The sequence below is a fragment of the Suncus etruscus genome, chromosome 2 (genome assembly GCF_024139225.1).
Source record: "Suncus etruscus isolate mSunEtr1 chromosome 2, mSunEtr1.pri.cur, whole genome shotgun sequence".
Lineage (NCBI taxonomy): Eukaryota > Metazoa > Chordata > Mammalia > Eulipotyphla > Soricidae > Suncus > Suncus etruscus.
Genome location: NC_064849.1, coordinates 81,518,106 through 81,537,893, shown reverse-complemented (window position 1 = coordinate 81,537,893; position 19,788 = coordinate 81,518,106). Strand labels below are relative to the sequence as shown.

General features: G+C 35.0%; 1 non-coding gene across 1 annotated transcript; it reads left to right on the top strand.

Moving 5' to 3' along the window:
• Positions 1–5,022: 5,022 nt before the first annotated feature.
• Positions 5,023–5,155, top strand: LOC126002584 (small nucleolar RNA SNORA51). The gene has a single exon (XR_007493269.1). It is a non-coding gene; the product is annotated as a small nucleolar RNA SNORA51 (small nucleolar RNA).
• The last annotated feature ends 14,633 nt before the right edge of the window (positions 5,156–19,788 follow it).

The following is a 19,788-nucleotide window of genomic DNA, read 5'->3' as shown; positions in this document are numbered from 1 at the left end:
GAAAGGGAGTTCAGAGTAGAGATATGGAAGATGTTCATGGAACTCAAGGGGGAGCACAGATCGATCTGAACAGATCACAAATATGGAAATCAGAAAACTCCAAACTGAAATAATGGGACTGAAAAATGCAGTAGAGTTAATGCAAAACTCTATGGAAAGCCTCACCAGCAGAGTAACAGCAGCTGAAGACAGAATTAGTCAGCTGGAAGATGAGAGGCATAATAACTCCATAAAACAGAAAATATTTGAAAAGAAACACAAAGCAAATAAACGAAACAATGGGAAAAATACTCAAAAATTTTGAACAGATGAAAAATAAAAATGTGCGATAAATTCAACAGAAACAACATAAGAATCATTGTAGTCCCAGAAACACAGGAGGAGAATCCCCAGGAATAATTAACAATCAAAGACATCATTACAGAGAAACTCCCAGAGATAATGATTGTATGCAACCAAATCCTGCATGCCCAAAGAGTACCAGCTAAAAGAGATCCAAAGAAAAGCACTCCAACACACATCCTACTCACAATGAGAAATCCCACGGATAGGCATAGGATACTGAGAGCAGCAAGAATTTCAAAAGAGAAATTACATTCAAAGGAACATTCTTAAAGATTTATAACAGACATGTCACAAAAGAAACTCTCAAAGGCCCAGGAAAGATGGTGGTAGGATATTGTGACAAGGACTGAATGAAATGGAGGCTTCACCTTGAATAATGTTTCCAGCTAGACTCACGTTCAGATTGAGGAAGGATCCATTAGCTTCACGGATACAAAACCAGCTCAGAAATTTTACAGATACAAAACTAGCCATTAAAGGAGAAACTGAAAGGCCTACTTTAAGACAAGATAGAGCAACAGACACATTAATCTTATAAATAAATATGGCATTAACTCACATGACAATCATCCCTCTCAATTGTCAATGGATTTAAATAAACTAATTTAGAGGCACCAGAGTGGCAAAATGGATCAAAAAGATAAAATCCAACCTTCTGATGCCTACAAGAAACACACTTGAATAGTCATAACAAATATAGAATCAAAATTAAAGGCTGGAGGAAAATCATCCAGGCCAACAACACCCTTAAAAGAGCTAGGGTGGCAATATTAATATCTGACGATGCAAACCTTAGACTCAGAAACGTTGTAAGGGACAAAGTGGACACTATGTACTAATCAAGAGATATGTAAAGCAGGAAGAAATCGCAATATTAAATGTATATGCACCTAATGAGAGACCAGCAAGATATCTAATATATCTATTGACAAATTTGGAAAAAGGACATCAGTAATAAACACAATAATTGTGGGAGACCCTCAACACGGCCCTTTCAACACTTGATAGGTCAAACAAGACTAAAATCCAACAAAAAATATATTAGACCTGAGAAGAGAAACAGAAGAAAGAGGCCTAGTAGGTAATATATAGGACAATCCATCCTCAGAAACCTGGATACACATTCTTCTCCAGTGCACCTGGTTCATTCTCTAGCATAGACCACATTCTGGTACATAAGACATATCTCCATAAAATTAAGAGGATAGAAATTTTGCAGTCTACCTTTGCTGATCATAAAGCTCTGAAATTAGATATAAATTACAAAGGCACACACAAGAAAACTTTTAACAACTGGAAAATAAATAACATGCTACTGAACAACAAGTGGGTCCGTGATAAAATCAAAGCGGTAATTAAAACTTTCCTGGAGACAAATGACAATGAAGACACAAATTATCAGAATCTGTGGGAAACAGCCAAAAGCAGTAATGATAAAAAAAATTATAGCTTTGCAAGCACACATCAGGAAGGAAGAAGGGGCATAATCTGAATAGCCTAATGATACAGCTCATAAAATTAGAAAATGACCAACAAAAGGAACCAAAATATGGAGACAGAAGGAAATAACAAAGCTTAAAGCAGAAACCATGAAGTGAAAACGCAAAAAAAAAATCAATTTAAAAGTTCATGAAAGCAGAAATTGGTTCTTTGAAAAAATAAACAAGATCGATAGACCATTGGCAAAACTCACAAATAAAGAGAGAGAGAAACTTGATAACCCATATTAGAAATGAAAAGGAGGAGATCATTACAGATATTGCAGAGATTCACAGGGTAATCAGAGATTACTTCAAGAAATTTTATACCACGAAACATGAGAACCTAGAAAAAATGGATTAATTTTTGGACTCTTATAATCTTCCAAGTTGAACAAGGAGGATGTAACATATCTAAACATCCCCATCACTATTGAGAAAATTAAAACGGTAATCAAATGTCTCCCCCCCAAAAAAAGCCCAGGACCAGATGATTCACTAATGAATTCTTTCAAACTTTTCAAGAGGAACTACTACCAATCCTGGCCAAGCTCTTTCATAAAATTGAAAAAATGAGAACATTTCCAGACAGCTTCTATGAAGCCAATATCACCTTGATACAAAAATCAGACAGAGATAAAGATAAAAAAATTACAGACCAATATCCTTGATGAATACAGATGCAAAGATCCTCAATAAAATTCTGGCAAATAGAATTCAATGCCTTATCAAAAATAACATTCACTATGATCAAGTAGGTTTCATCCTGGGAATGCAAGGATGGTTTAACACTCATAAATCCATCAATATAATACACAATATAAATAAAATAAAAAAGAAAAATCATGATCATATCAATAGATGCAGAGAAAGAATTTGATAAGTTTCAACACCCATTCTTGATAAAAAAAAAAAAACTCTCAGCAAGATGGGAATGAAAGGAACCTTTCTCAATCAGTCAAGACTATCTATCACAAGCCAATGGCAAATACTATCCTCAATGGAGAGAAACTGAAAGCCTTCCCTCTAAACTCTGGTACAAGACAAGGTTGCCCCTCTCACCACTCCTATTTAACATAGTACTGTAAGTACTTGCTATAGTGAAAAGGCAAGAAAATATATCAAGGGAATCCAGATAGGAAAGGAAGAATTCAAGCTCTCATTGTCATGTCATGTGATGACATGATACTATATTTAGAAAACCCAAAATATTCTATCAAAAAACTTTTTAGAAACAATAGATGCATATAGCAACATAGCAGGCTATAAAATTAACACAGAGAAATCAATAACCTTTTTATACACCAATAATGATAGGGAAGAAATGGGCATTTAAAAAAACAACCCCATTCACATTAGTGTCATATAAACTCAAATACCCTTGGAGTCTACTTGTGTAAAGATGTGAAGGACCTATACAAGAAAACTATAAAACCCTGCTACAAGAAATAAGAGAAGAACTATGGAAATGGAAATCCATACCCTGCTCTTGGATTGGCAGTATTAACATCAATAAAATGACAATACTCCCCAAAGCTTTGTACAGATTTAATACAATCCCTCTAAAGATATCCATGACATTTTTAAAAGAAGTGGATTAAACACTTCGGAAATTTATTTCAAAAGATAAACACCCACGAATAGCTAAAGCAATACTTGGGAAAAGGAATATGGGAGGTATTACTTACCCCAACTTTATTACAAAGCAATAGTTATCAAAACAGCATGGTATTAGAATAAAGACAGACCCTCAGATCAGTGGAACAGGCTTGAGTATTCAGAGAATGTTCCCCAAATATACCATCACCTAATTTTTGATAAAGGTGCAAGAAATCTTAAATGAGACAGGGAAGGCCTCTTCAATAAGTGGTATTGGAACAACTGGCTAGCCACTTGTAAAAAAGCGAACTTAGACCTCCAGTTAACCTCATGTATAAAGGTAAAATCCAAATGGATTAAGACCTAGATATTAGACCTGAAACCATAAAGTATATAGAACAGCATGTAGGTCAAACACTCCATGACATTGAGACTAAAGGTATCTTTAAAGAGGAAACAGTACTAGCCAAACAGTGAAAGAAGAAATAAACAGATGGTACTATATTAAGCTGAGAAGCTTCTGCACCTCAAAAGAAATATTACCCAGGATACAAGAGCCACCCACTTAGTGGGAGAAACTATTCAACCAATACCCATCAGATAAGGGGCTAATCTCCAAAATATACAAGGCACTGACAGAACTTTACAAGAAAAAAATCATCTAACCCCATCAAAAAATGGGGGGAAGAAATGAACAGACACTTTGATAAAAAAGAAATACAAATAGCTAAAAGGCACATGAAAAAGTGCTCCACATCACTAATCATCAGGGAGATGCAAATCAAAATAACTATAAGGTACCATCTCACACCACTGAGTTTGGCACACATCAGAAAGAATGAGAACAAGCAATGCTGGCAGGGATGTGGAGAGAAAGGAACTCTTATTCACTGCTGGTGGGAATGCCGTCTAGTCCAACCTTTGTGGAAAGTGATATGGAGATTTCGCCAAAAGCTGGAAGTTGAGCTCCCATCCGATCCAGATGTACCACTCCTAGAAATATATCCTAGGGACACAAAAATGCAATACAAAAATCCTTTTCTCACACCTATATTCATTGCAGCATTGTTTACAATGGCCAGACATTGGAAATAGTGTAGGTGCCCCTCAATAGATGAATAGTTAAAGAAACTATAGTACATATACACAATGGAATATTATGCAGCCATCAGAATGGATGAAGTCATGAAATTTTCCTATACATGGATGTGTATGGGATCTATTATGTTGAGTGAAAAAAGTCAGAGGGAGAGAGATAAACACAGAATGGTCTCACTCATCTATGGGTTTTGAGGAAAATGAAAAACATTTGTGCAATGATTCTCAGAGACAAAATAGAGGAGGACTGGCAGTCCACTCCTGACACAGCTCACCACAAAGATTGTTTAGTGCAATCACAGAAATAATTACACTGATTACTATCATAACAAAATGTGACACAATGATGGAAGTAGAAATCCTGTCTAGAGTACAGGCCAGTGTGGGGTGGTGAGGAAGGACACTTGGGATATTGGTGATAGGAATGTTGCACTGGTGAAGTTTTTATTTTTAATATATATGTATATATTAAAAATAAAAAAAAACAAAAAAGAAAAGATAAGCCCTCCTAATGCTTACCACAGGCTGTGTTCATTATACTGACTGTATAGAAAGAGGAGTACAGTAAATGCACCCCATTTACACTTCAACCCAGGCCCTTTGCCTGGTCTGTATTGTGAATTGGGGACAAAAAATAAAACAAAATAAAACAAAAAAAATCAGTATCAGCATTATTTTTGTAATTCCTGTTTCATATGTTAATTTTAATGTAGGGGCTTAGTTATCAGTTCTGGATCTTGGAAATTTTATAGCCAATGAGTTATCAGGGCTGAGTGTATTCTGAGTCACTAGGGAAAAATCCATTACTTAATAATTTCCAGCTTCTATAGTCTTTCAGCAACCTTGACTTATAGATTCTTTCTATATCTTCAACATTTTGATATTCTCATTACTATTGACATATCTTAACATATCCATTTTTTTATTTGGCCACACTTAGTGATGCTCAGGGGTTACTCCTGGCTATGGGCTCATGAATTGCTCCTGGCTTGGGGGAACATATGTGATGATGGGTTTGAATCCAGGTCTGTCCTGGTTCAGCCTCGTGCAAGGCAAACACCCTTCTGCTGTGCTACAGCTCTGGCCCTACTCTCTCTCTCTCTTCTTTTATTTTACTCTCAAATCATTTGTTTTCTTTTTATATGAGGATACTGTGGTTATATTAGGCCTACCTTGAGATATTATAATTCCTTCCACCTCAAGACTCTTCAGTTAATATACTTAAACATTTAACATCCAAAATATACAAGCTACTTCACAAATACATATATTCTATGAATAAGATATATGAAAAACATAGTAAAAACTTGTTAACAATGCTTTTTGTTGCATACTTATATATCAAGGTGACAATTAAATATTATCTAATTCCATTAAGAATGGCATTTAGCAAGAAAGGCTGGGGATTACTGGTATTGGTTAAGTTATGTGAAAATGGAACTCTCATTCATTGTTGGTCAGAATGTTGTCATTTCCAGTCTATGAAAATTACTATGAAACATTCTTTTAAAAATTTAGAATCAGGGCAGATAAGATTATTTAGCAGGTTGAGCTTGCCTTATATGTGGCCAAACCCAGTTTTGTTCACTGGAAACCAGTCACACCTGGACATAGGAACAAGTAAGCTGTGAGCAAAACTACAAACAAATGGGAACTCTGATATGACAGATAATCCACTTATGTCATCTACCACCATAGCATAAAACCACCAACTCAGATATATTACAGCAGTATGCTAATTGTATCACTTAGTTCAACAACTAAAGTATGAAATTAATTTACATGTTGGGTAACACACAAATATCTAAGGAAGTATGGACTATATGGAGTCAATGCAACATTATGTAGTCATTGAAAAAATGAAATTATTCACTATAATGTGGATGGAATGGTAGGTATCATATTAAGTGAAATAAATGAAAGAGAGTTGGTTAAAGAGCAAATGCTCTCCCAATTCTATAGAATATAGAGCAACAGAGCATGGTCATAAACAATATCAACTGTTAACCTTGGGTCTGGATTACAAACCTAGAAACAAAGCAGGAGTTAGAGCTAGGGAATTGGTGGATTGTAAGTAACAGAGACTTTAATAGAGATTCTTGGGCAGTTTGGTGGCAGTGAGCTGAGGTAACTGTGCCCTAACCTTATTGTATATATGTGCTTACAATATATACAATATAATTACAATAATAATGGTCAACTCTATTCTAAACTAACAGTTCAATTCAATTTTTTTACAAACTTGCTAACAGTAATCACGTAAAGCCTTTTAAGTAGTAATTTCTCGAATGGACTAATAAATGGTACAAAGAGTAAAGCAATTGCCTTGAAAGTGGTTGATCTGGATACAATTTCTGCCACCCCAATTTGTTTTTATTCTTTTCTTCAGATGCTATAGTTATTGTTTGCTAAGATTTAAACGTCAGTAACTCCTTATGTTTTTAAGGAATTATTTTTTTTAATTTTGGGCCACATCTGGTGATACTCAGGGGTTACTCCTTGCTATGCACTCAGAAATCACTCCTGACTTGGGGGACCATATGGGAAGCTGGGGGATCTAACGGCAGTCCATCCCAGGCTAGCATTGGCAAGGCAGACGCCATAATGCTCCGTGCCACTGCTGCAACCCCATGTTTTTATTGAATACACTTTATTTAGAATACTTGAAGGAAGAAATATTAAGGCTTACCTGTACAAGAGAGAATATATGGAGACAACAAAGAAGTTAGATGTGTTCAAGGGATACTAAGGAATTGAAGATTAAGGCTGGACAGAGAAATTTATTGGATCAGGCATTAGTTCCTACTACATTGACTAATTTTAAAAAAATATTTATGAATTTTTCCCCATAATTCTGCCAATTCAGAATATACTAATGGTTATTGTAAATTTTTGATTTCAAGATATTATTTTTATTAAAGAAAAAGCAAGTTTATCATATGTATATGTTTATATATAATTTGGAGCAATTCATTAAAAGATTATCTTATATTTTATAACTATTTTAGTTTGAACAAAAGAAAAAGCACAAATGTTTTATTCCACGATTAAGAACATCTGTAATATTTAAAAGGTTTGCTAACAATTTCCATTTAATTTACAAAAACATATACAAAAATGAGAAAGAGAAACAGTCACAGATACTTTTTAATCTTACAGTAAATACAAAAATAAAATAATTGATGAAAAATATAATTTTTCTACCACATTTTATAATTATTTTATGGTTATAAATTTCTGAAGATCATTTCAAATCATTTATATCTCCTTTATTATTTTATAATACCTTTAAAATCATAGTAAAATATTTTCCAATTTAATAATATTCTCATCTTTTTTGACCAGATGTAAATTTAGTAGTAATAACTGTACAATAAAGACAAATCTGGTATCTATTGTTTGGGGGTTCTTATTCCACATACAGGAGTAACTAGAACCTGGATGTATATTCAGGAGTTCCTCCCGGTGTATTTCAGGAGGACTTTTGTGGTGCTAGAGGTCCATTTATAGTAATTCATATGCAAAACAAATGCCTTAATTGCTTTACTATCATTCTGGCTTAAATCTATAATGTAAATTTTTATTATTGCAAAAAGAAAATAAATCAAACCAATATGTTATTGTTATATCACTGGGGTAATATTAGCTATAATTACAGGATGTCCCTACATTCAAGCAGTTTACAATAATAGATATACAAAGTGAATGTGTTAGAAATTGTGTTCCCTAGTCCTGCTTTCTATGACATACCTCATTTAGTTAGATTTAATTACAGTAAGCAAATCATTAATTTCATCATTAGTGAACAAGCAAAATAAGGAGAAATTGGTTTCATTACTTCTAATGAAAGGATATAGTGATAGAAAATTGGTCATAATTTAAAAAACTTTATTATAACCTCTCCTCTCATACAAATATCTTAATTTTGTTTTAGAGAAAGTTCTGGCTCATTCAAAGGAAACAATACCAAGTTCCAATCTAAGGACTGAATCAGTCCAGAATTTGTCCATATATATCTGATTGTTCCAATTGTCTTTTTCTATGACTAAGGAAACTAAACTAGAGTATATATTCTTAATAAATTTATAGGGAGACCTGAGAGATGGCATGGAGGTAAAGCATTTGCCTTTCATGAAGAAGTTGGCGGTTCGAATCCCAGCATCCCATATGATCCCCCGAGCCTTCCAGGATCCATTTCTGAGCATGGAGCCAGGAGTTATCCCTTAGCATTGCCGGGTGTGACCCACCCCCCCCAAAATAAAATAAAAATAAATTTACAGGAATAAGATAATGTTTATAAAATTCTGTCTAATTCCCAAACTATATTGAATATATACATACATATATACATATATACGTATATATGTATATATATGTATATTACATTCATAGATTAACAGTTTGCCCTTGGAGAAGCTCAAGATTTTTGTCTGACTAGAATAAAATTTATTAATAAAATTGTCCTCTGTTTTCTGAGAAAAATATATCTGTCTTTTGTTATAGATGGTCCTGAGATTAGTGTACAGAAGTACCTTTATTGTGATTTCTCTTTATCTTTTCTTAATAAGTATAGCACTAAGTTTGCAAAAACTTATTCCTGTGTGGTCAGAGCTGAATAACCAAACATTATTTTTTTTTTTGGTATTGGGGCCACACCCAGTGGCCAGTTTCTGGCTTGAGGGAAATATAGGACACTGGGTATTGAACCATTGTCTGTCCTGAATGGGATGCATGCAGGTCAAATGCCCTACAGCTTTGCTATTTCTCTGGCCCCCTCCAGAAGTTATTTTTACCTTTCTCTCAAATTGCTAGTCTTAAGATAAGTGTTTCATTTGTAATTTGTAAGTTTTTATATTTTAATAGGCCTCTCATTTATTGGTTCCACACATCAGTTAACTATTGTAAATTCTTTTCCTAATATCATTTCTAAAACAAATTTATTTATTATTTTGCTTTAAAATTGTTCAGTCTTAACTTCAAGGGAGGGGGCTAAATTAAAAATTTATCTGGAAAATCCCTTTGTCCAAAACTTAGTCAGGGATGAATTCCTGTACATAACTAAGTATTTGTTGTTCCAAGGTTTTATATAGAGCTTATCTTAAAATTATACATGACATTTACAAAATGTTTGTTTTGTTCAGTTTTTATCTTTTGTAAATTTGAGAATATTTTAGTTTTTTTAAATTCTCTTATCTTTTCATTTTATAGGTTTTATTTTTTTCTTGTATGGATGTTTTTGTTTTACTAAAACATAGTATATTACTTTAAATCACTAGTTTTTTCTAAAATAAAATGAGATGAATAACATTCACAGAAAAAGTCATTAAAATCTTATTTGACTTTTAAACAAAAAAGTATATTTATTGCATATTCCTAGTAAGCAACATAAACATGATATGTTGAAAAGTACTAATGAAAATATGCATTATACATATGAAAATTCATGTAGATATTTTGCTTATGGTGAATTTTATAGAAACGGTCATGTGCAACTAATAATTGAGTAAGCCAAATGGAACAAAATTTAAAAAAAATCTATTCAATCTAATAAATGCTTGTACTATGAAATACGAGTGAAGAGAGAACAGGTTGATCTTGTACAATATGCCTTCCCTATATTCAGTATTGTTGACATATTGTGCCATTCAGTACAAATAAGTAAATAAAAATGAAATACTAGAAAAAATCATTATGCCGTATGTTCTCTATATTATATTGACATTATGTCTCAATTTATCATTTATATATGAGAGCATTTGCATAGCAGAGACACTTGTTTTCACAAAATAAAATACAAAGGTTTTCAGATGCCAGCCAGTATCGGATCTCTATTTATATTACAATTCCTGTGTTTACCCTCATTATAGTCCTCCTAGGATGAGGAGATCTTTCTTGTGTATTATCATAAAAAGCAGCTTGACCACTGAATAAATGATTCTCCATTTCTCAATTCTAATAAATACTTCTCTGCTGCCAGCTCTGTGAAGTGGTAAGCACTCAGGTGAACAATTTCTCTATTAGGAGAGTGGCATAGGTAATTATGACAAGCTCCAAACTTTCAGTAGGTTCATTTTTGTGGTGAGTTCTTAATGCTCTTGAAAATTCAATCACTTTGCACACTAAGAGCTAAATGGTAATGCTATTATAACCATGTTCCTGCAAAGACTGTTTTAAAAATATGTTCGACTTAGAAGTTTTAGGTGAATTGGAAAGTAGATGATTTTTGCTTTTTAACCAATGGAGCCAGAACAACATTCTGCATCATTGAACAGGGCTTTCAGAGTTAACTTGGCATAAATATGAAGCTTTTAGCAAGGTAAGACATAATGGAAAGATATATTGATTTCACAATTTAGCCTTTAAGAAACACACTACATTTCTTTCATAGATTCTTTCTACAGATTCCATGAGTTAGAACTGCTTGTAGGGCCTCATCCACATTTGCAGAGTATTTTGGAATGTGATTGCTTGTAGAATGGTTGGTCATTTACAAAGGCACATTTATATACAATGGAATGAGGATTTTTTTCTCTTTCTCCTTTTTTAACCAAATTAGAAAATATTTCAGCCTTAGAGAATGTCAGAAAAATTAGAAGGTTTTAGCCATAATTTACTATTCTGTTAAGCCTGTCTTTAATTTAAACACAAAGAAATGTGACTAAGAATTGATTCTGAAATAATTTTCCTGAGGTTTAAGTTTGTTGTACGATATTGAATTTTCATCGTTGATGATAAAAAAGAAGTCACTGTCCTTTGGTTCTCAATCTAAACCCAAGTGGGACATTTCTTCCTTCCTTCCTTCCTTCCTTCCTTCCTTCCTTCCTTCCTTCCTTCCTTCCTTCCTTCCTTCCTTCCTTCCTTCCTTCCTTCCTTCCTTCCTTCCTTCCTTCCTTCCTTCCTTCTTCCTTCTTCCCTCCCTCCCTTGTTCCCTCCCTCCCTTCCTCCCTTTCTTTTTTCCTCCCTCCCTCCTCCCCTTACTCCCTCTCTCTCTTCCTTCCTTCTTTTTTTCTTATATTTTTTTCATTTATTGGGAAGGAATATACTCATTAATACATAGGGCTTATTTATGGCTTTGTGCTCAAGGAACTATATGTGATATTATGGATTGAATCAAAGTGTGTCACTTGCAAGGCAAGTTCCCTACTCATTGTACTACCCCTCCAGCCCCAAATAGTGCCTCATTACAAGTGGATTCCAGACCTCAACAGTATTTTCTACCTTCACTTGTCAATTCTCATGCCACTTTTATGTCTTAAAATATTGGTGATAGTAACTATCCATTTCCTGTTGCAAAAATTGCCTGAGCACTCTATTATTACCACAAACTACTAGAGGCAACAGATATTCAATCTCTTAATTCTAGAGGTCAAGCTGTCAGGAAGTTTTAAAAAAATGTTTTATTTTTCTTCCAGTTTTGGCAGCTGGCATTCCTGAGTTTGTATCTGCTCGATTTCTGCTCTGTCTTTATTTCCTCTTCCTTGAGCTTTGAGTCTGTGTGATTGTTTAGATTTAGAACCTGCCTTCAAAATTACAGCCAAATACTGCCTTTCAAGAAATTTAGTTACACATTTTCCCAGAAATTATTACATTCTCTCAAGCTGGATTAGATGATATTCTCTAGTTCTAAATATTATGACACAGATATACCCTTGGGAACATAATTCTAATTTGCCACAATATGTATATATTTATATAATAACAAATAGGAATGTAAGTTGATTTTGTCTTTTAGAATGACTTTAATCATGTCTGCATATAATATTATATTTGATATACTCTAAGTTATAGCAATTTAACTTTAAAATGTGACTGTATAATCCAGAAATAATACTTTATGGTCCCTTGTAGGCTTTAGAATATTGTGTGGGATTTCTAATGATTTCATTTATAATAACATTAATATTATCAGTTAGAAAAACAAATATTCAATTTTAAACTTTATTATGGAACCCATATGTTTTCTTCTTTACTTATTTCAGAATTGAAACTATTCAGTACTAATCTTTGTGCACTATTTACTAAAATGTTAGTATTGTCTTAATGAACATATATATACACATTTTTTCTCCATAGTTTTTTCTTAGGATTGATTTTAAAAATATGTATAAAAGATGTGGAATTTAGAATATTATGTATCACTAATCAAATAACAAGTGGTCATAACATAGTAAAATAAATTAAGTGGATATATAATATAAACAAAAAATAAAAAAGCACAATGAGATTCACAAGCATGAGGTAAGATCAACTTTATGTATTTTTTAAAATATATTAGTATTTTTCTCCTATATCTTTTTTTGAAAGGCATTGCAAGTATTTATTCAAAGACTCATGTACAAATGCATGTGCTTCACCTGCAGTAAGAAACTATGACAAGTGAAGTAAGATTCAACACTTTAATCAACTATACCAAATTAATATTCATAAAAATTCTGATTCATGCAATGGTATACAGATTACACAATATCACATAATGGAAAACTTACAGACTCAGGAATATGTACCTGCAACAATATATACACATTACCAGAGTATTTTACTTCCTATGTAGAATACTCTTCGTTTATAAATAATGTCATGATATTCTTAGGTGTCCTTATACATTGTCAATATAACAGATTACAAGTGATGTACTAATAGAAATTTAAAAATGTATTTCTTTGTGTCTTTGAGTTCCCAAGTATTTAGAAGCAATTAATATGTGCCAGATAGTTCCAGAGAATGTCTTGGGAATAGTAGTGCATAACATAGACATGAGGACCTATTGTTTTTCAGGTTCTAAATATATCTTAACGTTAGCTATTTGCTATAAGTTAATGTTAGTTATTTATTACCAGGAGATATACAGAATTAATTTTTGTTATGATATAAAAGAGGAAACCTAAAATAATTCCTTGATTTTGAATTATGGATAGAAGTTCTAAACTGATGTCTAGGGTGGGCCTGATAGCACAGCAGTGGGGTGTTTGCCTTGCAAGGAGCTGACCTAGGATAGACCTGGGTTAAATCCCAGCATCCCATATCCCATATCACGGCTCTGGTCCTCAGAGCCAGAAGCTGTTTTTGAATGCATAGCCAGGAGTTACCCCTGAGAGTCACTGGGTGTGGGCCAAAACCCAAAAACAAACAAAAAAAAATGACCCATGATATCTAAATTACTATTTTTGCACTTCAGGAGATAAGCTTCCTGCTAATAATGGAGAGATAGAAAGCAGAAGATAAAAATCAAAAGAAACATATACGTTCTCTAAAACCTGCACATGTGTTTGATTCTGATCAAGCTGCTACAAGTTGAACAAATTTTGGAAGTCATTACAAATTCTGCTTCACAAATACGTATCTAAGAATTGTGGTTGAAATAGTCAGTCTAATGTATGAAAAAGCGTAGAGTTATATATGAGTAAACCAATTTCTGTTTCTTTGGGCAAAATGAGTTTTGAAAAAGGCTGCTCTGATCCTAACAACTAGGCAAACAAAACTTTTTATCATTTTATCATTTTATTTCAATATAAAGATTTCAAATTGCACTTTGAATTAAAAAAGTAGCAATAGTTTGTGCTAATTGTCAATAAAAACAGAAAAATTCAGAATATGTTGCTATACAATTCATTTACTCAGAAAACCAGTTTTAGTCATCAATCATCATTAGTTTTAGATGATTTAAACTTTGCACTTCTTTACATTCAGCAGTGCTTTATGAATTTATCACGTCTCTCCCAATGGAATGAAAGTATCCTGAGGGCAGAGATTTTATCTTATTTTCTACTGTATATCCAGCATTAAAAATATAACCTGACACATGCATATTATTCATTACGTTTTGAATAGTGTATCAAGAGTGTACTGCAATTTTAATTATATTAGAGAGGCAATCCCCTAGAAAGAATTTTTGCCTAGAAGAACTTTCTTTAGGGTTTTGGGCAACGTGTCAGAATCACTTGCTATTGTAATTTGTCTTGTTTTTAATGTATGCATGATAATATTGATTGCTCATAGATTGGCAGGATTAACATCATTAAAATGGCAATACTCCCCAAAGCATTGTACAGATTTAATGCGATCCCCTTAAAAATACCCATGACATTCTTCAAAGAAGTGGATCAAACACTTATAAAGTTCATCTGGAACAATAAACACCCTCGAATAGCTAAAGCACTCCTAGGGAAAAGGAAAATGGGAGGCATTACTTTCCCCAACTTTAAACTGTATTACAAAGCAATAGTTATCAAAACAGCATGGTATAGGAATAAAGACAGATCCTCAGATCAGTGGAATAGGCTTGAGTTCTCAGACATTGTTCCCCAGACATACAATTACCTAATTTTTGACAAAGGAACAAGAAATCCTAAGTGGAGTAAAGAAAACCTCTTCAACAAGTGGTGCTGGCAGAACTGGTTAGCCACTTGCAAAAAAAGTGAACATAGACCCCCAGTTAACAGCATGTACGAAGGTAAAATCCAAATGGATTAAAGACCTTAATATCAGACCTGATACCATAAGGTATATAGAACAACATGTCAGTAAAACACTCCATGACATTGAGATAAAGGCATCTTCAAGGAGGAAACTGCACTTTCCAAACAAGTGGAAGCAGAGATCAACAGATGGGAATACATTAAGCTGAGAAGCTTCTGCACCTCAAAAGAAATAGTGCCCAGGTACCAGAGTCGCCCACCAAATGGGAGAAACTATTCACCCAACACCCATCAGATAAGAGCTAATATCCAAAATATACAGGGCACTGACAGAACTTTACAAGAAAAAAATGTCTAATCACATCAAAAAATGGGGAGAGGAAATGAACAGACTATTTGATAAAAAAGAAATACAAATGGCCAAAAGGCACATGAAAAAATGCTCTTCCTCACTAATCATCAGGGAGATGCAAATCAAAACAACAATGAGATACCACCTCACACCACAGAGATTGGCACACATCACAAAGAATGAGAACAATCAATGATGGCAGGATGTGGAGAGAAAGAAACTCTTATCCACTGCTGGTGGGAATGCTGTCTAGTACAACCTCTATGGAAAGCGATATGGAGATTCCTCTAAAAAATGGAAATTGAGCTCCCATTCGACCCAGCTATTCCACTCCTAGGGATATACCCTAAGAACACAAGAATACAATACAAAAACCCTTTCCTCACACCTATATTGATTGCAGCACTAGTCACAATAGCCAGGCTCTGGAAACAACCAAGATGCCCTTCAACAGATGAATGGCTAAAGAAACTATGGTACATATACACAATGGAATATTATGCAGCTGTCAGGAGAGATGAAGTTATGAAATTTTCCTATACATGGATGTACATGGAATCTGTCATGCTGAGTGAAATAAGTCAGAGTGAGAGAGAGAGAGACGCAGAGTAGTCTCACTCATCTATGGGTTTTAAGAAAAATAAAAGTCATTTTTGTAACAATCCTCAGAGACAATGAGAGGAGTGCTGGAACTTCCAGCTAACTTCATGAAGCTCACCACAAAGAGTGGTGAATGCAGTTATAGAAATAACTACAGAGAACTACCATAATCATGTGAATGAATGAGAAAACTGGAAAGCCTGTCTGAAGTACAAGTGGGAGTGGGTGGGATAGAGGGAGATTTGAGAAATTGGTGGTGGGAATGTTGCACTGGTGAAGGGGGTATTCTTTACATGACTGAAACCTAATCACAATCATATATGTAATCAAAATGTTTAAATAAAGAAAAAAAAAGCTGGGGCCGGGAAGGTGGTGCTAGAGGTAAGGTGTCTACCTTGCAAGCACTGGCGTAGAATGGACCGCGGTTCGATCCCCCGGCATCCCATATGGTCCCCCCAAGCCAGGGGTGATTTCTGAGCGTATAGCCAGGAATAATCCCTGAGCGTCAAACGGGTGTGGCCCAAAAACCAAAAAAAAAAAAAAAAAAAAAAAAAAGAAAAAGATAAATAAAGCTGTGAACAAAGAGAAAATTAACTTTTGATTTTTCTCAAGTGGGTTTACTTTAGGTACTCAAAATTTATTACTATTACTATTATTATTATTATTATTATTATTATTATTATTATTAGTTATGGACCATACCTATTGAAGCTCAGGACTTATTTTTGGTTCTCTTCTTAGGGTCAATCATGGCAGTTCTAACTCTGGTTAAAGGAATATACATGGTACAAAAATTTAAAAAAGGATTTGCTGTATGCAAGAAAAGAATCTTAAAACCTGCACTCTAAATTCTTCCTTAAATTATGTAGTTGTATGAAAACATGTTCACCTTCACTCATCATTAGGGAAATCCAAATCAAGACAGCTATGAGGTACCACCTTACACCAGTGAAGATGGCTCACATCAAAGATAATGGGAACAGCCTCTGTTGGAGGGGATGTGGTATGAAAGGCACTCTCATCACTGCTGGTGGGAATGCCCCCTAGTCCAACACCTATGGAGAAAAGTCTGGAGAGTGCTAAAGGAACTCAGAATTGAGCTGCAATTTGATCCAGCAATTCACTCCTAGGTATCTATCCCCAAGTCTGAATGATATTCATCCCAAAGTATGTGTGCACCCCACTATTTATTGCAGCACTCAATATAATAGCCAACTCTTGGAACCAACCTTGATGTACAACAACAGATGAGTGGATCATTAAGATGTGGTATCTATACACAATGGAATACTACATGGCAGTCATAAATGATACAATCATTGACTTTGCAGCAACATGGATGGACCTAGAACATATTATGTTAAACGAAGCAAGCCAGAAGACGAAAGATAAACACAGAATGATAGCACTATTCTGAAGTACCTAGAATAGGCACCAAATATATAACCAAAACCCCACGATTAAATAACAGGGTGTAACAGGATAGAAACCTCAAACACTGTAATAATCACTGTATACTAGGAAGTAGAGCCCAAAGCGAAGGGAAGAGAAACAACATGAAGCCCGACTACACATTATATCATAAAGAAACCAGCAACAGCAGAAACAGCAGCATAGAGAGAACAGGTATGTAATTATCATTTTACTACAAAGGCCTATAATAATTTACTAGGGGTCTTATACAGGAATACAAGTAAAGATTATGATGGGAAATTACTGACTCCAATGGAAACATTTCAAAACATTATGTTTGAATGCCTTAACCTTACCACGTTTAAAATAACCTCTCAGTTTTTCTGTCCATAGGGGTTCCTGTACACGAAGGGTGAACATCCTACAGTGTTACCTCGGTGCTGAGTCAGATGAGACACCATACTCAGCTTGCATCATGAAAATGTCCGGATATAAATATTTAACATACCCTTTATTTCTAGATTATGCTTTCTTTTAGGACCTTACGTGCATGACCAGCCAGACTACTGAAGCAACAACCGTGACTTACACATTTTTACTACAGGGCCTAAGCATCGAACACATTCAAGCAAACTAACATGCCCTTGCTCTTTTACCCTCTCTTCTCATTACTTCATATTTTTGTTGTTGTTGTTGTTTAATTGTTGGTTTGTTTTGTTCTGTTTTGTTTTCCCTTTTCTCTCTTCTTGTCTCCCTCTTCCACCTTCTTCTCATTACTATCATTCAACCACAAGATTACCTCCTCTATAGGAAAGGAAAGAAAGCTGATATATAGGGTGCTGCGGACAATACTGCAAAGGGCAAACACCTATATAAATAGACCTCACTAACACAATGGTTAGTACTGGAGACACAAAACCTATACATATCCAAAAGTTGATCTATTATTTTCCTTTCCTTACAAGTACTATATCTACCTATCTTTCTGTACTCAGCATATCTCTTGTCCTCCTCACCTCTCTACATTAATATATACCTAAGCTAACTTCTATATGTTTATATGGGGGCAGGAGCACACAGAGATAGGAATCCTCCTTAAGAGACAGACTTAAACCACAAACAATCCATACCTATACCCTATATAACCCCTCCCATGTACTATCCTCTCTCCCCCCCTCAGAAACCTGACTATCCCTTCACCCCTTTATCCAATCCTCGATATCCCCACCATGTTATAACTCTTCACCCTCAGTTCTTAACCCATTAGGCATCAAGACAAACCTCCTACACCAACGAACCAGTACCCAGTTCTCAAGGGCAGAGACACCCACTCAAACTCAGACCTCATTCCCAGCAAGAAAATACAACCAACACTGCGACTGGCTCATGCAGTGTGGCCCTCCTAATCACCTCTACCTATTGTGGAATGTGGCTTAATACCGGATTAGCTACAAAAGGACTCACATTGCTAGAACTCTACCCAAGACCTCCCTGCGTGGAGCCCACACCTCATGAGGAAATCTCAAAAGACAATGGGGAAGCCTCTACTATCATCATAACACTATATAACACTACCTCTTATACTGTTTCTCCCCAAATGTAATCTCCTGTATCACTTTCTCTCTTTTTCTTTGTTTTTTCTTCCCCTCCCCCTTGTTCTTTATTATTATTATTATTATTATTATTATTATTATTTGTTTTGTTCTACTTTTTGTTTTTTGATTTGATTTGTTTTGTGCTTCTTTTGAGTCACAGCTGGCTGTGCTCGGAGGGTGCAGCTGGCTCTGTGCTTGGAAGTTGCCCCTGGTGGGCATGGGGGACCATGTGGGATGCTGGGATTGTCAGCCACCATCCTTCTGCAGGAAGGACAGACGCCTTGCCTCCATGCTATTCCTCCCGGCCCCACTTTATTCCTTTAATTATGTCTTTTATTTCATCCTTTTTTTTCTTTTAAGAAACTTTTTTCTTTAGATATGTCTGAGCATATATAGTTTTTAGTTTCTTTTTTGTTTTTTTTTTTTTTTTTTTTTGGTTTTTGGGCCACACCCTGTGACGCTCAGGGGTTACTCCTGGCTATGCGCTCAGAAGTTGCTCCTGGCTTCTTGGGGGACCATATGGGACGCCGGGGGATCGAACCGCGGTCCGTCCTAGGCTAGCGCAGGCAAAGCAGACACCTTACCTCCAGCGCCACCGCCCGGCCCCTAGTTTTTAGTTTTTGTCATGGGTCTGTTTTCTTCTCTCTCCACCCCCAAATCCACCAGCAATATAATGTAGCACCACTTCTTCCTGCAAAGACATATTAAAAATAGGGGAAATTCTACGTGTAAAAACAAGCTCTTATCTACTAGGGATAAGAACTTATACTTTTTTACAACACAGGGGCATCTTCCACCCTGAATGTATGTCATGGTGAACCAACCTAGACTCCAGGAAAATAAGCACCGACAGTCCAGCCTTGACTCCTGGATCCCAGACATAGAAATGACAA